The sequence below is a fragment of the Malurus melanocephalus genome, unplaced genomic scaffold (genome assembly GCF_030028575.1).
Source record: "Malurus melanocephalus ecotype Western Australia unplaced genomic scaffold, MMel_1.1 scaffold_39, whole genome shotgun sequence".
NCBI classification, from domain to species: Eukaryota; Metazoa; Chordata; class Aves; order Passeriformes; family Maluridae; genus Malurus; species Malurus melanocephalus.
In genome coordinates, this window is record NW_026623271.1 from 720,486 (window position 1) to 744,077 (window position 23,592).

Genomic DNA, 23,592 nt, shown 5'->3' on the forward strand with positions numbered 1-23,592 from the left:
GAAAGGCCTTTACTAGAAGCTTTCTCTAGCACAAGTCRCAGACCACACATCAAATGGCTTATTTATTTTGTATTTGAATCCAAACCACATCCCTATCTCAGCCTTCTTTCACTTTCTTCTTTGCAATCTTTAACCTGTGATGACAAAGGACTTAGGTACAGCCAAAACCCAAACCAAATCTACCTCAAAATTGTTAAAGTTACTTATTATWATTTACAGTATTTCTGGGGGTGCAAGATACTTAAAATACTGTAAAGGCTATTTTTGTTGTGGTTTGCTCCATTGTGTAAATTATGTGTGCAACTTGTATGCACTTGGATATTTTCACTCCTCAGTGGTATTGATGCAAGTCAAKAGCAGTTTTCTTCCTTTAGCACTTATTTTGAAGCACAGACTTGCAAATTCTACATCTGAGGAGTAATGGGAAAAGAAGYCATTTGTGCCTGTTTGTTGCACAAATTCAAAAAGACTTCATAAATACGTGACATACCCATTTTCTTACTGATTGAATAGAGTTTCCTTTTTAAGGATATACCTTTTTGACTTGCATATAAACAAACTGTAAAAAAGATGCAACCTAGTTCTATGGCTTCTTTTAGGAATAAATCCAGCCTTAAGGCTGATATTATTATAACTAAAAYAGGGATTTTTATTGTTATTTTATGTTGATATATGCATTTTTTTACTGTTTTGAAATTAACATTGCAAATATTGAGACTATTTCTATCACAAAGTAGACCATTTATTTTTGTCATGCCTCAATAATTTGATTATGTCTGTGTTGCTGTTTAAATTAAAGCTCTTATTTTTAAAAGAGAATGATTTAAAATGAATGATTCTACTGGGAAACTCACAAATTCCTCTCAAAGGATTACAGGTGATAAACCTAATTATCGAAGAAGTCTGTATTTACTTCTTGAGTAAAGTATCTGTTTGATTTTTATTTTGATAAGTATTACTGCACACACATTTCCAAAATGTAACTGTTATCTACATGGTTGAGACAGGTTTTCATCCATATTTATTACATGGTTTTAATWAATTATGTATACATGTCTGAACACATTAATTGCATACCTACTTGCATGTATACATACTGCCTTTAGATGGACGATAATCCTCCAGTTCCTTCCAGTGGATTAGACCTTCACTTTTTACTCCATCAACATGTAAAGTCTGAATGTCTTGTTCCTGTCAATGTGTATGGCAGCCCAGATATTCTAAAAGGCTTTTTTTTGGAAGCCTAAAACCATTGCTCTATTTCTTAGAAATGAAATTACTTTCTTTTGAAAGTTGGAAACCATACTTTGCAATAGATGGGTGACCACAGCATTTCATTGTTGAAAAGCTCTACTGTACTCATCTCTGCTAAAGTGAACATTTTGATGACTGTAATAAGTGTACATAAGATGAGATCCTTTTGCTCATCAAGAAACTCATCACATTTCAGTGAAAGTCCTGTGCAGAATGGCACAGCTTTATTCTGGTTGTTGACTACATTGGAAATTTTGTTGAGCAGTCCCATATTTTGCACAKTATTGTAACTACTCTTAAGTACCAGGCAAGGCAATTTGTGTCTGTTTGCCTTTATGGAAAGGATAATTTAGGGTTATTTCATTACTAAAACCAAGTTTTATGTTGACTTCATACCAATAAAAAAATATTGACAATAYCCAAGTTAGAAAACACAATATATGTGCAATTCTGTGTTCTGAGCTCTGTAGCTTGGCCCTCATMTCCACTCTCACTCTTCAGATGACTTTCTCAGCTGGCTCTCTCATATTTGACCCATTCCAGCCAGTAAATGTCASTACTCTGCTTTCTCTATTGTGGCTTCAGGAGAGTGAAAGGAAAAGAACTATTAATACAGTAACTACATGTGGCTGCACAGATTGCCCCAAAGAACTGCAGAATTCCACTTGTAACCAGAACCTTGGACAACTGAGATGGAGTTGTTTTGTTTCTGTCTTCTGTTGGTTCCTATTGTTTTTGTTGTTGGGATCATTATAAACATCTCCCAATGTTAAGCATGCAGTAGTTATTAGGTATTTTTCTATAAGAATATGCTTACCTGGGCATGACAGGAGTCTCACTTCTGACATTTTTTTAATGTATAATTAAATGAAATGTAACAAAGCAAAAGTCCAGTGATTTTTTTTTCCCATGAAGACTAGTTTGAAATAATGTCTCATATATTTGTATGTATAGAGTTATAGAGTTGTGGGAATTGTACCAGGCCCTTGGAGTTAGTATTGGCTTCTGCCAAAAGCTTACGGACTATGGCAAAAACTTTGATAGGAAACATTTGAAGCACTCCTACTAGAGCTTTGGTTAAAAGGATGTGTCAAGGTTAAAAGCCTTATTTCTCTGAAGGTCAGAGCAAGATAGAGTTGTTAGTAACAATGTAGTAGACATAATAATAGCCTAATTATAAGGTGCAGATAATCCATGAACTCTCATGTAACTCCTTTMCCACAGTAGCCTGAAAGAAAGCCAGGTTGCTCCTTTGCGTGCTTATCAAAAGAATTGCCTCACATCATAAAAGGGATAATACGGAAAGGAAAAGGTGGAAATCTGCATTCTGTGTGTAGGGCTGGGGGAACTGAAGTGTCTGGACAGATCTGCAATTAACACAAGATGAATAAATGGTTATTCGTGATATTGTTGGAAACATTGGGGAGCATTAGCAGTGCCTGTGTTGAATGGTGGATGGATGGATGGATGGATGGATGGATGGATGGATGGATGGATGGATGGATGGATGGATGGATGGATGGATAAGTAGGCTTTCTGGTTTTAACCTGAGTCTTTAAGAAGTTGGTCATAGGAAAATGGGTTTAGATTTCTTGTGGAATAGATGATACATCCCATCTACACATTTAGCTTTGCAGAAAGACTGGTTAAATGTGAATGCCTGCTTTATTTACCCTTTGTGCCTAGTTTTGCAGATGTTTCCTGTTTGCTACCATTTTATAATGATTCAAGGGAGATATGTTGGGTGAAATTCGGGTCTCATTAAACATGATAGAAAAATTTTAATAGCAGCTGGGGTTAAAAATGCAGTATTTTATCAAGACTCACAGTCTGTTTCCTATAAGATCTTTTTTTGCAAGTAATTCTGACCTTTGCTGCAATATTTGGGTATTTCTTATTACTTGGCAATAACTAGGATTCTCACAGAATTTGAATTCTTTCAGTCTTTTAGAGCCTAGATTCTAAAGCCATGCACCGTATGATAGCTTTAATCAGGGCAATCCCAGGGAACAGGGCCATTGGATAGGCTACAATTAGAGAGTCAGTTTTAAATATAATGGCYCTTGCATCAAAGATACTTTGAATTGCATTATAATAATGTGAATAAAGAACTAATAATTGTTTTTAGTTGAGTACGGTCCATTTGCTGATSAGAAATTAAATATGGCTTCAGCATAAATATTTAAGGATTGTATTTTAAAAAATGTACAATTGGGAAGAATCTGTAAAGGGGTACAGAACCAGCATAACATCTAAAAAATGACGTTTATTTAGGAATAAGCTCCTAATTTTAAATATTTAGGAGTGTCACGGTATCCAAACTGTGTACGATTATTACCACTGAAAAGTTCAATCGCATATCTTTGCGCTGTGCCTGCTCGTGTGGATCGCCAGCGGAGAGCTGGGAAGCAGAAGGATGCCTGATGATCTCCTCCGAGCCCTATTTCCCTCCCTGCTTTGTAATGTAAATGGCTAGTTTGAATCCCACCRCGGATCCGTGCGCTCAATCCCCGAGCATCCTCTCGGTTTTTCGCCGGAAGATCACCTGACCGCCCCCCGCAGCTGCCCCTGGCCGGAGCAATCTCGGCGCGGGGTCGGGCTGGGGTAGGTGGCGGCTGCGGGGGCCGAGCGCTGCCGGGGGCGGAGGGAGCGCCGGGAGCGCCGCTGCCTCAGCCCCGGAGAGAGGCAAAACAAAAGAGCTCAGCTGCAGTTTTGTGTTGCTGGGTCTGGCTTAAGCGGAAGATTCTAGACATTCGTGCCGAAAAATCAAAGCACAGCTGAGACTACATCTACCGGGAAGATAATTTCTGTCCCCAGAATGGGCTGGATCCAGTACAGGTGGTTTGCAGATCATGCGAAGACAGACGGGCTGAGAGCCATGGAAAGGTGGGATAAGGCGCTGCCTTCTCTTTCTTGCCTGTTTTTCCTTCTCTCTCTCTCTCTCTCTCTCTCTCTGGATTTGTAAAGCAGTATAGCTGCGACCTGACTGGGGGTCATTTAAAGGTATTAGATGGGGTTTAATCCCACAAAACAAAACCAGAATGGGAGGCACTACTGTGTTCAGACAGGTGTTGAACCCAAACTTGGGCTGAGTTGGACTTGCTGTGAGCGATCCTTGTGTAGCTTTTGATGTTGTCTTTGTTTAGAATAGTTCCTTCACGAAACACAAGGCTTTAGGATGAGCTGCATGCTTSTGTAAAAAATTGTCAGATGACTGTTCCGATGCTAGTACATTYTTGTCAGAGAAGCTGCAAATGAAGGTTTTGGAGGTGAGTTTATGGAAATAGGAAGAGCTGTTGACTTTGAATTCCTTGTGATGCGGGCATGGTTAGAAGTTGAAATGTGGTTGTTGTCATACAATGTCTGAATTGTAACAATGGGCAGTTCAAGTAGAGCAAGTTTGAATGGTGTTTCTTCAGTAATTCCAAATGCATTTCACTCTTATGATCCTTGGCTTTTAACAGAAGGCAAAGGATTTTTTTATTTTTTTTGAGGAAAATCCAGCAGCTTTTAAAGAAAATATTGAAGAACAGAAGCAAATTAGCATTTTTATTTGAATGGTTGCTGTTAACACCAGCATGCCTAAACATCTAAAACATATCCCAGCAATTTCTCATTTCTCTTGCTGGGCAGATGCATTTCTTTTGTTCCTGATCTTTTTTCCCTGCCTCTATAGAACAAAAGGCTTTTCCTTTTCATTCTTTTTTTTTTTTTTTTTTTTTTTTTTTCTCTCATGGCAGCAAAACRGTTATATACAAATTAGCAATTTTATACAGGTTAATGCTCTGCTTCATTCTGAAGTAAACTGCCTTAAGGTATTAGGAGGAGAGGGGGTGGGCAAACCGGGGGAGGCTTGACCGATGCCCAAGGAATAGTGAATTCAGATGGATTTAGATCATACAGAGAAGCAGACATTTATCTGTAACTGGATTTCAGCTCCATGTCATGCAAAATCTGCAGACTATAGCAGGGAGATTCTTAGCAACCAATAAATCACATTTGTAATGGGCCTTTAAAAATGTCTGTGAGGGGTGACTGCCTGGGTCCCCTTTGGCCAAATTAAGATGCAATCTGACAGTACAGTAGCATCTGTGTGCTGACATTTTCTCGTGAACCTAGTGAAAAATGGCTCCAGATCTCTTCTTCAGTCCCCAAAAGACAGTTTCTGAATAGCCATGCATTTTCCCATGTATTGTTGTTTGTTATAATCACCATTCTCTCTGGTAATGTCTGACTGGCTTGTTTTGCTTTGCTTTCTTTGACTGTTTGACTGGCTCAGGGGCTGTAGTGGGCAGTGGTTGTTTTACCTCTGAGAAATCAGAACCTCATGCCAGTACTACTGCTTACCAAAAAAAAAAAAAAAAATTAAAGGGTGCATTGTAAATGTGTTGAATAAATACTGCTAATAAAGCAGCTTCTGCCAGTTGTGCTGGAATTAGGTAAGTGGGTTGAAAAACATGTGTCTTAGATAATGTGCCGCCCACGATACAGGTGAAAAAGAAACGCCAGCCAGTGGTGAGTGCAAGTGACAGGTAAAACTGAAAATCCTAAAAAAAGGCACCGGAGTAAAGTCCTTAAAGGCCAGAAGGATACATATGGGTACAAGTGTTTGTTTATCCAAGGGAGAAGTTCACACTCAGATACTACAAGAGAGGGGGGAGGAGGAGGAGGAGGAGAGGCACTCCTTTAATTGTACTCCAAGTGTGCTGTGTGGAAAGAGCCCCGCATGGAATGGCCATTCCGTCTGACTCTGCAGCTCTGCTCCAGCGTTCCTGAGCAGCAGCTGCAGCCCAGAGGTGGGAGAAGCTTCTGTCCATGTGTGGGGGGAGTGCAGGGGAGCGAGGAARGGACCGTGTTTCTCCAGAGGGATCTGTGCCGGGGGATTCATGGGGCGACTGGGAATTGCGCTCCAGTGGAAACCACTTCTTTAAATGTTCCCTGGGATAAGGTGRCTCCCTAGCACAAAAGTAGGGCAAGTAGGAGGCAGAAGGGTAGCTGTGAGAAGTTGTCAGTAGTATGGATCCACTCCAGAAAATGTGGCCAGTGTTTTTTGTGACTGCTTAATAGTGCCTACTATTTTAGACGCTGCTTAGAAAGCATGTTGTGTGCAGTACTTATAAAAACCCCAAATGTTACTTGCCAGATTTGCTACCRTCTTTTGAGATTAATTTTCATAGACCTAAATGTTTGAAGTTATGGTATAAAATTCCACTGCTGCTGGAAAGGAGCAAAAAAAGGAACTTTAACACTGCATGCAGATCCCATTGCTCCTTTTGTACAGGTAGATAATTTGACAGTAGTAAACACTTTGCTTCATGGAGAGTGACACAATTGCTCAGTGGGATTGTGAAAAAGAAAACAAACATCTTGCAAACCATCAGACAAGCAGAAATATCAATGAGAGATGTTCAAATAAGCAGAGTTAAAAAGCTTTGAGTGASAGAAAGATTCCAGATGCCTAATTCACACTGACCATAATTATAAAGAATAGGAATGCAGCTGTACTTTTGGAAGGTAAACCAAACCAGGCTGATTTGCACGTATGTATGTACATAATCAGAAAAAAATGGGAATCTAATTCTGAACAGGAATAAAGTAAWTTTCAGTACTTTACACATTAAGAAAAACTGGACTGAAGATCACTACAGGCAGAAAAGTTTCCAGAAGAAATCAAATGAGCAAATTTAACCCAAATGAAACACAGACATCCAACTAGGAGCGTTGTCTATTGGTTGTGTGATTATTAACTACAGCATCATTTCAAGTGGGCTTTAACAGTGAAAATCTGATTTAGGAAATGAAGCATGACTTTTGACTTTTATTGTCATTACAAAATGGAAACTGCCCAGGGACTTTGCTTGGAAATGCACATTTTCTCATGGTGCAGCACTGACAYACTCGACCTCTGTAAAGGGGGAGGGGAAACATGGATAGAAATAAAAATGGTAGCACAAGGAAAATTTCATACTATCACTTTCTGCAAACTGTGCAAATACATCCTGGGGATAAACATAAAGGTCAGGATTGTATTTTGGTTGTGATGAAAATAAATAATAACAAGAATTAGATAGATTAGTATATACTAACAGGAGGAAAAGACTCAGGCACAGAGTACTGAAGTCTGAGAAAATTATATTTACATTGAGGCAGCCCAAGTAGCGATTGCCAGTGTTCCAGCTGACAGACTCATCAAACAGCCCACCTATTTCCCATTTCAGCAGCAAATGCTATACAGAAACCATCATGCTCTCCCTGCAAAATAAACTTAAGAACACTAAAGGCYATAGAGTACTTCCAGTTGTCCTAATGCAACCAGTTTAAATTGAGTTTGTTGTAAATGATGTCACTATAACAGAGCTGACCGTAGCCCATAGGGCCCAGAACAGTATGGTCAGCATAATTTGCTTTTTGGGTTTTGTTTTTGGTTTTGTTTGGTTTTTTTTTTGTTTGTTTGTTTGTTTGTTTTTGTTTCATAAGAACATCCCAGTTATCTCTCTGTTGTTGCTTCCTCATCAACATGGCATACCCTACACCCATGTGTCTCTGTTTCTAACACCAGACAAAAATTTCAATCTCTCTGATGACTGTTGCAACTATTTTCTGATTATATTATGCTGTGGGATAACAGGAGAGTGGTTCTTTTGGTGACCTTTAGTGTTTGTGTACAAAGCATCCCTCTGTTTCAGGGGCTGCCCACTATTTTGCAGAAAATGACACATCAATATTAGGGTTATCTGAAAACAGTAAATTGAAGGTTGGCTGGGCTTTTTCTTTCTCTGAGCATGGAAGGTTAGGTTGACTTTTTCAACTAAATAAAGAAAACCACTCTCACCTAGAAACATGCAAGACATTTCTAACCTGATATTACAATCTTTTCCCTGTCACCCTTCTAATTTCTTTGTATTTTTCCTCTCACACTTTATTTTCTGACTCTTCACAAACTTCCATATTTATGCAGATCTTTGATTTAACATTACCAACCATCTATGATTTTTCCCTTCTTTCCCAGCTCCATGTACTGAGATAGTGAGAACCAATTTCTGCCACCAGACCTTTCTTTAGTCCCGGTGAAGTCAGATTTTTGTGCTGGGGAACAAGGTCATACAGAGGTGTATATCCAGATGCCTGCAGAACAAAATACTCTCCATCTCATCAGTCTTCCTATGAAAAAAAGGAAATTACTTTTCATCCCAGCATCAGCCAAATGTACCATAAATAATTTAGCCATTAAACCCAAGGTTCAAACTGCCAAAGAAAGCAATGAGAGCTGGTGGCTTTCTTGGGACAATTTTATAATCTGGATCTGTAGACTGAATACTTGTATCACCGTGTRAATGGTACTAAAAGGAGAGTGGGGTTTACAGCTCAGTTCTACCTCTGCTGAAATTGGTGCCAAGTTTCACTCTAGAGATGAGACAAGAGAACATTTAGTAGAGAAAATCTGATCTTGCAGAGAGGCTCAGGTTAAATACATTTTATCACCTCCCTGGCAAAGAAAACGAGCAAATAGGATTGACAGTGGGTGATCACTGAACCTCTAAGCCCCCTAACTGTTATCCCTTATGAAAATATGAACACCAAAAAAAAAAAGTGCCTGGGAAAAATTATTTAATCTGAAGGTATTAGGAGTTAAGTCTTTACAGCCATGACAATCCCCATTGACAGAATTGCTCATAACCCAGAGGTGATGGAATACAAATGGGGATGAATGTGGGAAGCATTGCAATAGAGAGCACATCACAATAAAAGCTCTCTTTTTTTAAAAAAAAAAAGCTATCCTTTCCAGTCAAATAAATAAATTGAATTGAAGTACACTGTGAAGAATTATTGCCACTAAAGTGCTTTTTTGATGATGTAGATGATGCTAGCTATAAAGGTCTGTCCTAGATAACAGAAATTAAAGACTTCTGGAAGTTTGTGAAGATTTAGGAACTTTTAGAGTCTGGATTGATTCAAGYGGGCTAATTGGATATGGATTGTGTAACTTCAGACTCGGTCATCTGCTGAGAAACCTTCTCTGATGGKAGCACAGAGCCTTGGCACTCCTGTGCTGCTCCTGCACTCCATCTGTCTCCTCTCCCAAGGTCCTGGCTTAAATCTTCAGGATTGYTCATGACATTGGACAAAGTCATCRGATTGATTGTACTCACCTCTGTGAMGGCAGAAGCCATGATGAGTCCAGGAGGTGATAATATTTGTAATGAAACATTGGTGAGCAGAGCCTCTGCAGGGACARGACCTTCAGGGCAGAGTTCCCTTTCATTAAAGTTTTCTTCACCTTCAGAGTCAGCTTCTTGGAAGAAATTCTGAGAGATAACTTGAGATCACCATGCAATGCTCTGCAGTCAGAAATGGTCCAGTGTTTTGTATTTTAACAGTGCACATAACACAAAGTGATGTGAGGAACAGGGCCTTTGTCACTAATTAAAGTTCTCTATCACCTAGTCGGGGTCTAGAACATCTAAAAACAAAGCTTGGTTATGACAGCAACCACTGGAACATTCCATAAWTCTAGAACATCTGGGGAGATTTGCAGATGGCTGAATAAAGGAGCTTGATCAGATCATAATTGTTTACTGTCTTCTATGACTGGGGTGACTGGAAGTGTGTGTCCCTCTGTCTCCAGAGCTCTGCAGCTCCTGACCAACAGGAGACACTGCAGTTTTGGTGTTTCTTGTTCAGAAGATTTAATAGAAAGAGATTCTGGAAAACAAGTGAACAGTTTGTGCAAATATGAATATCTTTGCACCCCAGAAATCCCTATGGGATGAGTGGTAGCTACCCCTCAGACAGCACTTGGAGGGATTTGCTGCACAAAAGGAAAGGGTAGCTCCAAACTTTCCTACCTTTTGCATGGATTTTAAAACCTGGAATAACTGAGGGATAGTCTGTTCCCATTCTGTCATCGCAGCCGTCAAATGCTGTTGTCGAACCAACTGCAGTGACATAACCATCAAAAAACACCTGCCTGTGTGTCTATTGGAAAGTCCTTCTGGAAAAGGAGGAGTGTGCCAGTAGGGAGCTCTTTATTGTGTTAGGTTTTTTCCTTCTGCCGATTCAGCAGGTGCTATATATTATCCTTTACAACCTTCAGCCATTTGGAGCTAGGACACTGTAATTATGTTCYCTGTCCATGGAAGTTACTGACTATTACTGTGTGAAATACGAGCTCTGCTCAGAATTCAAAACYAAACTGAGGAAGCATGTTTGCTGCTGCTTTCCTACCCGCAGAATAWTGGCAGTGTTCATTTACAGTACTGCTCATTTACTCTAGTGAATGCTCTCTGCCCCTTAAATGGTGGAACCTGGACAAAAATACCTTGTTGATGATATGTAAAGTCAAAWTTCCCAGTGCTGACAGTGCTCTCCTACAAGTACTAGTTTGCATTTGTGTAGTTCATTCTATCAGAAAAGTCATAGGGGTTCACTCCTTCATAAGTGTGAAAATAAACTGGGAGKCTGAGCCATAGAAAGTACACAACCATTTTTAAACAGAAGAAGCTTTCAGTCATCTTTGTAGAGATGGTCAGGATCTCAAGGGTCTTGGATTTGTATGTGGGTCCTTCTGTAAGTGCCTGGACACAGCTCCTTTAGTGACTCAGTAGCACAGGAGAAAACAAAGTTGGGTTTTCTAGCTCCTGCTGCTTCTTCTTTTGCAACCTCATCCACATGAGAATTGCCTTCTGTGAGGGTTTCATCACTTTCTGACTAAAAAATGTAGCCTGTTTTTATCTTGCTCTCTCTGAAGTTATTCAGAGGAAGTGAGATATGGTGGGTGCCTTGCACACTGTTCCATTAGGATAAATAATGTATGCTGTCTATTGTGTTYAGAAGAATGCTTCAAAGAAAACTCTCCATGGCATAGTTGTGATAACAAGCAGGAAAGAAATGAGAGAGAGCAAAAGAAAATGTAGGTGCTTTGGTGTTATCTGCTAGTTCAGCATTACAGTGCTCGATACTGGTGTGCTTCCTTTGCCACAGCCCTTGGCAATAGCCACAGAGCCCATGGGAAGAGATGAGCAGCCACAGGCTAAGAACGAGGAGAAGGTTTTTGTTGCTCTGTGCCTTCAGGAAATAATGTGCAGATTGTCCTTGGCAGAGGCACACTGYACTGTGACCAGCACTTGAATATTTTCTTGTCCTGTTCATTCCTTCTTCCCACTTTCATGTTAATGGTTAAGTCCACATGCCCCCCCAGTGTCTCATGGGAATGACCATGGCTTTTAAGAAGCACTGAGGTTCTCAGTTCGAGTTTCTCGGCCCACATCAGGTGAATGGATCTGTGATTATTGCTAGAAACATTCATGCACCAGACCCATGAACTCAGCTGTGGTAACTCTTGAAGGTGGAGGACCCACTGTTACCTCCTACCAGGCATTGTTTTTTATTCTACTCTGTGTTTGTCAAATATTTCTGTGTATAAAGCTTAGTAGATGTGAATTATCCACTGTAATATGTGATCAGACAGTCCAGATTCCACGCCAACAATAAACACTAAAATTACTGGCAAATTATCTTAAATGTTTTATATGGAACTTGCTTCCCCAGCTGGAGTAACAGCAGGGTATTTGGCCCAGCATCCTGCTTTTCACACTGGGAAAGAGTAACAGCACCAGGCCACGTAGGGTAATACTTTCCTTTTGTGCCTCCCAGTTCCCAAAATAACTTGCCAAGATACTATGATATTTTCRAAGTGATATGACATCCTTGTTCTAAAGCACAAATTGATATTTATGTGGCCACACAATGCAGAAGAAATGTCATTTCCAGCGTTGGTTCCATGGATACACGCTCAGTGGTGTGTATGTAACCAAACCTTTACACCTCAGGACAGGGTGACCCAGTCATGGAGGAAAATTGGTTTGTTATGCCTTCACCTGGGCTTACTGCTGCCTTGGTGATGAGCTTCATATCTTCAAGCACATCAGACCTTCCTGTCATCATTGAAGTACTTTAAAACTCTAAAAGTCAAAAGCTTTGACTTTTGACTAAGTCAGCATGTAAATCTGAAAATGTGTTTCATTTGTGATAAAGACATTTTTGTGCATATGAGTCATGCCTGGCAAAGGCAAAGTACAGTAATCCAAAATGAAAAAAATGAAAATAAAAAGAATGAGAATAAACTCCTTTTCAGGAAATTACTATAAAAAAAAAATCTGTTAAAGTGTTTGACATAGAATGTGCCTCCTCTTCTGGAATCATAGTATTCTCCATCAAATCACTTCTTCTCTGTTACGGGAACTTTTTTTTTTTTTTTTTTTTTTTTTTTTTGCAGGCATGCCTTTGAAATGCCAGTTCATCTTATCACTTTGCATATGAATTTGCTTTGCCTATTTGTTCATCCTTTTTAGGGTTCTCCCACCCTTCCCCAAAGGTGTGAGGGGAGGTTGGATTGAAATCAATAGATGTTGATGAACAAATGCATTTTTGTCTTTGAGTGCAGTGCAGTTGTCTGTAAGAGACAGCCTCTGTTTGCCCTTAAAATTACTGACCCTCTCTCTGAAAATGGCTATCCTTGAGTCTTGGCTCGAAAATCTTACACTGACAGAGAGAATTGACCATTGTCAACARAGGTTTGTAACCAACTATTTCTGCACCAAGAGGTCAGTGGGAGGGAGTGTTTAACCAGCTGAGTGAGTGGCACAGAGGAAGAGAGGGCATGGAGAGGAGCTGAGAGCAAAGAGCTGGGAATAAAGCTCCAAGAAGGAAAAGAAATCCAACAATTCATAGAGAAACAGGGAAGGAAACCAAAAACAAAATTAGGAGAAATGAGAAAGATTAAAAAGAATGAATGCAGAAACAGGAATCCTTATGCACATCCTCAAGCTGTCATGGTAAAGAATATAAGCCCTACAGCTTTTCCTTCACTTCTCCATGGAAATAAAACAATTATCAGGAAACTATTTTATTCTTCAAAGAAGTTATTTAAAAGCAGTTCCCCAYTGTGGAAAGACTTGACATCAAGAACAGTTACTGTCTCTCACAAGCCTTCTTTTTGGTTACTGTTTAACTCAAATGCCAGAAAACTGACACACCACGCTACTTAACAGAAATGGATGATTTTACCTTATGGAAGCTGAGGAGTAAGGAGAAAAATGTCTTCGAAAAGAAAAATAATTCTKATCTGGATTGTGTTCGAGGAGCATTAAACCACATAAAGTTTCCTTCACCAGATGGGAAGATTTTCAGGGCTTTGGGGTCCTTCACTTCCACACCAGGCTCTGCTCATTTCTCCTGCTTCTCATGCAATTCTGCTCTCACTCAAAAACATCCATGTCCCACCATCACAATTTCCTCCCTCCAGAAGGACCAGGGTYGGGTGTGTGGTACCAGGCTTCTYTCCATCAGGCAGTTTGGGGCAGGGTCGATGTCTGGGCAAAAGGTCTTGTGCAGATTTTCAGCATCCTGGTGAGCCACAGGAAGGAAAGGGTGGAAGGGTGAAGATGGAGAAACCCAGTCATTGTGGCCTCTACACAGCAYCCCTGCTCATGAGAAAAGGCAAAGAGGAAGCAGTGCAGAGAAATGGTCCAAAATCCTGYGTGCTTTGTGATACGATATCGTATGAGAGCAAGAGAAAACTGTGGCTTTGATAGAAAGTCACCTTCTAAGCACTTTGACACTCAGGTTCCTTGAAGCTCAGCCTGAATGAAACCTGGTTAAATAAAGCTCTAAAACATGTACTTTTTAAGTCTTTGAAGAAGCATCTTCACTCCTGAAACGTTTGAAGCTTTATTACAAGCCATACTCTGATCGAGGTACTGTKGTGTAGATCTGCAATTACTCGCTCAAAATCAGTGCTATTTTCCTAGCAGTGCAAGAGAGGAGGTTCACCCCTTCCTTCCAAGCAGGGGAATGAATTCATTCTAAATTGCTAGCACTGTAAAATTCTTCCAACATAGTGCTGGCACTTGCTTTCATCTGGAAGATTAGAATTAAGCATCACCTTCATTTTACAATTATACTAAATTAAGTTAAATCATAATGTTTTAAACTTTGTGTTACACTGCAGAAAACTTACTTTAGCTAAATCTCATACTTATTACTTTACTTTAAATTCTATGCTCAGGAGTGGCTCCTAAAACATGGGAATACATAATAAAAACATGGAGAGCTAGTTGTCTCTGAAATGTTGCTACCAATATTTCTCAGTTTTCAAAGTTAGACATGCAGTAAATTTCAGGGTAGTCCAAGGTTTGTCAGTTCATAACAAAGACAGAAGTGCTGGGTTTATCACAGAAGAGGTGCAGAAGGTGGTTAATGAGGAGTCAGTGTTGCAATTTATATTAAAGTGGCAAGAGGCAAAGACTGAATATGCACAAGAGAGGTGAATAATTTTATTTACTTAGATATTGTAGTCTGGATCCCAGGTGGTAGTGTCAAACTGAGAGAATATTCCAGGAAATAATCAAAAGAGTTATTTCTAGGACCATTAGTCCTAATCCTCTCATCATCATTATTTTTTTACACTAATACCATGTGCTATTTTTAGTCCTCTTTACTAGTCCTTCACAAATAATTCCTTTTCCTCCTCATTAAGATGACTGTTAACTTATTAGTTACCATCTCTGATGAAATAGGTACTACAGATCTTGATAAGAATCATTGGTACACATTTATAAACAGAAATTCAGTGTCTGCCTTAAAGGGGTTGTGAACCTGCACGTTTATATTTGACATGTTCTGTAGCTGTACAAATGTTAAAGGATTTTTTTAGAAGTGTAAACCATGCAGTATGAAAGCATTTCAAAGAACTATCCATCCATCCATCCATAATAGAGAGACACCAAGAGGTTCATATGCAAGCTTATAGTTTCCCACTGATTTTTTGCATAGGAAGGASTAAACCTGAAGCCTTTCTGCATACAAATTAAATTATTTGACAATTTCCTGCTAATGAGAAGCAAAATAGTGACCACCCATTCAAATTGCTAGTTATACCACTGTATCACAAACTGTATATTCTCTTTTTAATTACGATACTGTACCCTTTTTTCAGCAGTGTAGAACCAGAAGAGACCTCTGAGCCATTGAATCCAGTCCCCCCCTAATCATGGGCAACAGTATCATATAATCTCCTGGATAAGCAAATCAGTTTTTCTACACTCAATGTGTGGAGCACCAACTACATTCTCATCTGTTATCAATGTTTTCCATTGATTTTAGTGCTGTGCTCTATTCACCAATTAACTTGGCATATCACCTTCACTGACCCAAATACAGACATTTTGCAGAATAATCTCTCATCCAGCAGCCAGATTTGCTGCTTTATACTCTTCCACCTGYCTAGCTTCATTGTGATCATATTTTTTTCTACTGATTTTTTTTTCCTTTGTATTTGTTATTTTAAAGTCATCGTCATAATATTAAGTAATGGGTGTTTTTTAGATGTGTCAGTCAATAAAAGAGAGAATAATTTCTCATTTACGTTTGAAAAATAAATTTATTTTAAAATTTTKTTCACAATAGAGATTGGTTTAACTTTTGTTGCCACAGTGCACATCCAGTTTGTGTCAAACAAATCTAATTTAGTATTGCAAACAAGCATTGTCCTTGGTGCTTGAATCATGGCGTGTACTACAGAAAAGAGAAGCTCATGAAGCTGYTAAAAATGCTTGATGGTGAGACTTCCATTGTGCCAAAACTTCTTCTGAACTCCTGGTTTTATCTGTGGTAATRATGGAYCAGTGAAACAACCCTCATRTGTAAACATGATCATTGTATTTGCTGCACTCTCAGTTCTGGATGTCTGATATTTCACTAGGTCTATTTCACAGCTTTAACGGTGATTTTTGCTGTGTTCTTCATCAAATCTTACATGATTTTAACTTTAAAGGAGAGATGTCACACCCCTTTGGTCACATCACTTTTTTTTTTTTTTTTCTTCCACATTTCAACATTCTCTTAAATCAATCTTTCTGTGACCTTGCTGGYCCAGACTTTCAAGAAAATATTTTCTTAGAAAATTAATACAGGCTGTTTCTTCTGTTGTGTTGTGTTGCAGGGATCTCAAAAAATCTGTAGTTAACAATTAAAATTAATATTCCATGAGACTATTAAAATAGACTCTTGAGTATTGGGAAACAGCAATGAAGAAACAATTTTCATCTATAGAGCATCCAAGTCTTGATATTAATACTCATCCTTTGATCTTCTCCTAGAGCTGACAAGATAGGAAGCAAGTTGGTAATTTTCAGAGTTTATTTCTTGTAATAGGAAAAAAAAAAAAAAAAAAAAAAAAGGAGAGAGGTAATTGCAAAAGCATGTTTTACATCAATATGGGGCTTGCCTAGCTAAAGATCCAGACAGGCAGAAAACAACATCTGGATTTCTAAACAGCAGTTAAGGTACTGTGCCTACACAATCCTTTGCTAAAAAAAATAGTATTTCCTGCTCTTAAAATTGCAGTTCATGGCACAAATTGTATTACATCAAAAAACTATTCCATGTAGGTGAGGTAGCTTTTGTTTCTCGAATATTTATCTATCTCTTTAAAATGACATTCCTTTGGCCACTGTGAGCTGCTGTGGCTCTGGGCTGTCGCGTTTCCAGACCTTCTGTCAAGGAGAATTCCAACCACTTGTCGGTTTACCGGCAGCATCACCTGCAGAGAAATTAGAGACTGAACTCAGTAGTGAAGTGGTAACTTTTAGCTGCATTCACAAGTGTCTCTCAACACTGAGATACCACTTGAGAAAAAGCCACGTTCCAGAATGCTTTGAGATTCTGCTTTTGAAGTGACAAGAGGAGACTGACAGATGGGAGAGCGGGCTAAAATCAGGTACAACAGAAGCAAGAAATGGCCACATATGGACGACTGGGTGCTCTAGCCTTTCATGAGAGAGATAAGTGATGTAGAATTTATACATAAAAGCAGCTGACAAGCTTCTGTTGGCCACAGCACTGAAGACAATCAAAGCAAAAATTCATTTTTTTCCCGTTTGGTTGGTGAAGATATTTAGCTTCCTGAAACCCTTTTTTTTTTTTTTTTTTTTTTTTTTTTTTTTTGCCTGTGAGAAATGCTGTATGACCTGAAAAGAAATGACTGAGAAATAGAAGTACCATAGTGACCASTGAATTCTTAAAGAGAAATACATGTCCACGTAGGAATTTCTAAACAGAGCATAGCTTGATAAGCATTGGAAAAACTGCTATTTTGGTAAACACCCACAGAAAATTACTGGGAGGTTTCTGACAGTAGAAATGGAAATTAAAAAGAAGTTCAAACACTCTTCACACATTGAACATGAAGTAGGAGGAGTGTGTGCCATCCTTTTTGTCCCATGCAGTTTTCTGGCCAATATTTTGTCCCAGGAGTGAACCTGTTATTTATTCTGGCAGGCCATGGAAAACCAATACAACAGGAAAGAAAATGTGATGAAATGACAAGAAATAAAACAATCATAACAATCCAAGTATTGTACACCTACCTTTATTATTTTATTGAGTGCTGATTCAAAACAGAAGTCGCTCCAAGAAAAGTGTTAGGACCTGTGACACAGCTTGTAGTAAATGGAGAAATAATAAAGAGAGAAGTTGTGCATTTGTTTAGAAAATGACAAAGGGATTGACACAGTAGGAAGCTGTGTAATTGCTAAAAGATAGATATCATTATTTTTTCACATTAACCTGATGATGGGTTAGTGCAGAAACCAAATCTGAAAAGAAAATATTGTTATGAAAACAAAATCTGTAAAGGTTGTTAAGCAACTGGAGGAATGAGTAGAAACAACTTCTCCTGTTGACAGGCATTTCTAAAYAGGCTGAAATCAGGAAAAAAACCCTAAAAATTAACTCAGTAATTTGGAAATTACAAGGAACGGATGCAGCGGCGAGAACTTTACACTGTGCTGTTTTTATGTGATTGCCAAGCCCTTAATGGGGCAGTATATTTGGGTATATGACCGTGTCAACTGAAACAGAGCTCAGTCCAAAATGAGAGTGGGAAGAAACAGGAGGCGCTGGGATGGCTCAGCTCATTGTTATTGCTGTTTTACAAAGCGATTCAGATCTCATTAGGATTCATTTASCTAATGAAAAAAAAGAGGCATATTTGGGAGTTTGAGAAAGACACTTTTATTTTGAACATAATCTGCATTATATAAAGCTTTCTGTGTTTACACTGTGAAAGTGCTGACACAAGCTGAGAGCCACTCGTAAAGCAAGTTTATTTTTCAAATACATCAAACACAGAATGCACAAAAAAAGCTTAAAAAAGATGGAAGCATATCTCAGGAAGACAGGAAAAGATTCAAAATACATTTTATTAGCCTAGAAAAGAGGCTGGTTTTCATATAAATCTTTTATTTGTTTTCCTTAAAGACTTAACCATAGTCTGTGACTGAGATCTTATAACTCTAGAGATACATMATTTTCAGATTCATTGCGAAACATCCAATATTCCTCCTTGAACCTTTCATATAACCTTAGCTAGAGGTTTTACTTAAGGCTAAAGCCTCTCATGAAGAATTAAAGCTGTYCCAGCTTTTCCCATTTCATTTCTTCAACCATGCAGTTGAAGAAATGAAAGTACTAATCCTTCTCAGCATGGCTTTTAGTTCCAGGCAGAACAGGAGTTCACAGAGCAGTTGGACTATCAGATCGCGTCATCCTGGAAGCCACATCCACATTGCCATGGCAATGACATGCAACAATTTCTCCCAGCTGAACCTCCTTCACTGAATAGCAGCTCCCCATAGGTGACAAGCACGGGTTGAGCACTGCATCCCATTTTGGAGTTTTTATAAAGCTCTACTTTTGGTAGAGATGGGTTATGGAATCTGTGTGTGTATCCCGTGTAGTTATATCAATAAAAATCTGACTTAGCATATGTTCACTTAGGATCTGTGTAGCAATAAAACTCAGCAGCTTCCCATACAAATGGGTTATGCTACACCAAGTGCATGCTCCTGAATCTGGGAATTGTGATTATTATTACTGATCCCAAATATACCAGTACAAACACAGGCATTAATGTTTGTGGCSAAGCTGGGTATTTGAGAAAAGTCTTTTTATTGTGTCCTTGACAGATGTGGCTTGGCTGAGCTCTGTTGGGCAGAATAAGCTGTGACTTGGCTTTCTAGGGTGGAAGAAAACTGGAGATTGGGCTGGGATTCCAATGAGTTCTGGATTTGTTTGGGTTCCTTTTAATAGTCGTCTAGTCTCTATTCGTACCTATATCCTGAATGCCTTTGATCTTTTGACAATGAAATACAGAGAWTGATAATTATGCCAGTCCTTCTGTGTAACATGCTTAAAATTAGAGATGAAATGTATGATTATGCATTTTTCCATTTTCCAAAGTGACCTGGTTTTTATTATCAATAACAAAAATTGCAGCTTCTTCTAGGTAAAATTTGATGCCTACCTGACATAAATACTGATAAACTCATTTTTAAGAGCTTGTTGCTGAATACTCTGTTGACACCTTAGTTTTGTCTATATCTTTTCTGAGAATGTTGGCACTTCTGTCAGGTGCGGAGCAAGTTCCATACATATCCACCTCTGGCTGTGTGCAAGGGTAGGGAGAAGACAGCTTACTTATAACAAAATTGCACTCAGATTTCACATATGTTAGATTCTTCTGCATTGGAAGCTGTTGGAAAACATGTGTAAGATAGAAGAAAAGTATTACACTTCTCAAATACACTCATCTTACCAGACTTGCTCTCCATTGATTTTTCCTCAGGATCTCTTTGACTCATGCTAACTTGATGACAGAAATCCTCGCTCTATAGGGAAGAAAGAACTTCAGCTGTGTAGCTTTAAAACTGATGAAAGGTTTGTTTAAACACTGGGGGAATAATCAAGTCACCTTAAAATTGTCTCTGTACTTGAGATGAGSACGGTGTTGTCTCAGTTTGGGAAAATGAATGGTGCTGATGTGTCTGGTGCTTTTTTATAACTGCAGATACTGCGTATTTAAAAAGCAACACATCAAAGTGATTTAATGCATTAATTGGATAAAAGGAAAAACAAGTAAGTCTCTAAATGAAGGAAACTTAATAAAGCTGGCAGATCTTCTGCAAATAGAGAASTATTTTCTTTTTATATTGCAGAATTCTTCTGAAAGCGATTTTTTTCTTTGATTTAGCCTTGATTAAGTGTTTCAGGGGTAAAAAATCCAATTATGCCTAAACTCAATGTGTTGAAAATACTCAGAAGAGAAYGTAAAGCTAATTGATGTATCTGAATTCATATTCAAAGTGAGGAATTACCTAACATATGTCTGAAAAGCACTGTACCAAGGTGTTCATTTCCTTTCAGCATCTTTCTTCTTTCAAGATATTGCCCTCAAAAATTTAAATCAAAACAAGCAAATCCAGTATCACAAATGCACTGATTGCTTTTCAGACTGTCTGAAGAGTTCAAACCACAAGCTGAATTAGTGGATCAGAATTCTCTAGCACTCTTTTCTTGACTCCAATTAACTTGTTTTCTGACCTTGGGGAAAGCCATTGGACATTCTTTTTGTCCATATATCAGTAAKATAAGGCTAATGATGTTTCTGTAATGATGTTTACAGGTTTTTCTTCTTAAAAAAGTTCAATTTATGCTAACAGACAAAAATGTGAAGTACTACTGTTAATGACTTTCAAATCTCTATAAACCCAAAATCCCCAATTTGATTTACTTTTAGTATTTCTTGCTTCRTGCTCCATTACTGTGTGATTATTGGGGTGTTGTTAATGTAGCTGCACCTTATCAAGGGCAAAGGTATAATATTATGTTTCAGTGGCCTAAGAGTACAGATGCCAACAAAAGAAACCAGTGAGATGATAGTAGTGAGTTTCCATTTTCTCACTCTAATTTCTCATTTCTATTTGGGCCTCTTATATGAGAAAAGTGTTATTTTTCCTTTTCTTTATGAACTGAAAGAGGAACTTTTYTCAAAACTGAGAAAGATTTAGGACTACACCAGATAAATTGGCATATTTTATTGGCACTATTCATTTGYTTTCTTCATGCTGWGCAGGCTGACATGAGTAGGTTGTARAAAGAGGTGATAATACAATGATAGTTACAAAGAGAATGGGGGGAAATGTAACCCATTCATTTTCCTCTAAAATGTAGTTTAGTTTTTCCAAACAACAATAAAACATCGATATTTAGGATAGTAAGTGGATGTATGTATATGTCCCAGATGGACTTTTAACTGGAGTAACATCACAATGATATTTGTATCTGCTAAAAAAAAATCAGCAAAGATCATTTCTATGTCAYGTTAAAATAGTTGGAAAATTGCCTTTCCTGCCAGTTTTTTAATTTGTACATATGGTCAAATTTCARCAGCAAGGGAAACACTGTGGTACTTCTTTATAAAGCCAAATTGTGCCCAGCAAGATTTMCCACAGCTGCAGTGTGGAATGAGTTCTGAAAAGCATTTTCTGGGCCAGTCCAGAGCCGGAGCTGTGGAGCAGCAGAGGCTGATGAGTGGTCTGGTGCCTGGGTACATCTGCACCTCCCTGGCCCAGCCTGGGGTGGCTGCAGTGACCCCTGTGACTGGGTGAGGATCCAGAGCAGGATCCAGAACAGGATCCCATGGGCTCCTTACGGCAGCACACGGGAATGGGGTGTCCCTTCCCAGCCTGGCCAGGCTCAGTGCTGCCCTGGGTGTGTTTGGGTGCCTGATAAATGAAAGTCACTGTGAAAAGCACTGTGAATGGCTTTGCATCTCCCTCCCAGCCTCAGGGACACCATACATCCCCCAGGCACAAATGGCATCTCCTTCCTCAGCCCTGGCCCATGCCACCAGTGCACAGAGGTCGTGTAAATATAGGTACTTCAAAGGCATTATATGAAGGATATAACAAAGGCTCTGGGCATCCTTCCTTTGATATTTTGAGTTTGGATGAAGTCTGCTGTGGTCTAAGAATTTTCCTGTGTGAGGTGAGTTTAGCTCTCAGTTTAGCACCAAAAAACTGAAAATATACTGTTTTTTGACTTGGTGTTGTTATCAGTTTTTACACAAAGCCRTAAAGTGGATAAGCTTAAGAAGTATTTGAACAGTTATTTCTAGTGTGCTTAATTAGAGCTGAGTTCAGTGAGGACAAACCCAGACTTGGGAGTGACTCTTCCACTTAACTACAGATCACTGGTCCATGAATCTTTTTCCTGTTAATAAAATTGCTTCTCTCAGTTTTCAGGTCATATTGCATGGATGTCTGATATGAAAGTTGTACACTAGTGCTTACTCTGCTTATCTTGGGGTGTATCAATGCATTTAAAAGTGCATTTTAAAGAGGATCAATGTATCAATGCATTTAAAAGGGGATATATGCGTATAGACAATACATAGAAACTGCCTATTTAACTCATTGCTTTGCATTCTCATTAATACATCCTCAGTTTCTCAGATAAGGGTCAAATAAACAAATAATGATGAAATGTATTTTGTGGAATTAGCTTTATTTGCACTGTTATTGGCTCCAGTCATTCAGCTTTTGAGTGAACTCTTCAGCTGCTAGAGGCTCTTTTATCAGCTTTGCCAGTGACATGCATGTTCTTCTCAAAGGAAATGCACTTTCATTAGTGGCTTCAGAGAGTAAAAGAGAGGTTTAGAAACTGTGAAATGTATTATACAGAATGGCTATTAATTCCCTATCTGATGTAGCTGCAATTTAGTCAACAGAAATGCTTTGTGGCTGATAGGAGTTTTTGAACTATGGAGACKGTGATTAAGAGTAATTAAATATTGAAATGTTTAAAAGATATCCATGAACCCTGATTCAACAGAAGCACACTTAAATATTGTTCTTAAATGAGGTGCATATTTTCTTAGTACCTGATGACTTTACTGATTTAAAGTCTTGTATCAATATTAAAATGACATCAGACAGTTCAGTTATAGAGCAGGTTATGTCATCTTTAATGTAGCAGTCTGCCTGTGTAAACTGTATGCAAATGTGCTTCAGGTGCATTAAAGGAACAGCATCCTGTGAGTCAGAGCATCCCTCCCTGGGGGTCTTTGCCAGTGCGTTGTACCAGGGTGAACTGGCAAACTGTTGACATAATTTCACTTTCCCTGTAATCTCTGGTAGTTGTTGCTTCATGTTAGAAGGCAAATGAGTTCATTGTCCACTTTGTAAAACAGATCACATCAAAGATAGAATTTTGTCCCGCTGGAAATCAGTAGTAAAACTTCRGATGATTTCTGTAGAGTTGGGACTGACATGCTTCTAGACTTGTGAAACAAGACCAGGAGAAGCTGCAGCATCCATTAATTTTAGGAATACCCGGAAGAAGATGCACCTTGGCCTCACCTAACATTTGTTATCCAGCAGGAATTACACTGGCTTTTCCCATCAGAGACAGGCATGGTTTAGCCTTTGTCAGCTGCCT

At 38.8% G+C, this 23,592-nt stretch overlaps 1 protein-coding gene across 3 annotated transcripts in view; it reads left to right on the forward strand.

Moving 5' to 3' along the window:
• The window catches only part of MAGI2 (membrane associated guanylate kinase, WW and PDZ domain containing 2), a 691,018-nt gene that overhangs the window by 310,879 nt on the left and 356,547 nt on the right, over positions 1-23,592 (forward strand). Inside the window, exon 1 of one of the 3 annotated variants that reach the window (XM_057364468.1) lies at positions 4,010-4,140. The exons of the other annotated variants lie outside the window; for them this stretch is intronic. The gene's annotated coding sequence lies outside the window, so the exon portion shown is untranslated. Of the gene's footprint in view, positions 1-4,009; positions 4,141-23,592 lie in introns of those variants that run through there. 3 annotated transcript variants of the gene reach the window in all.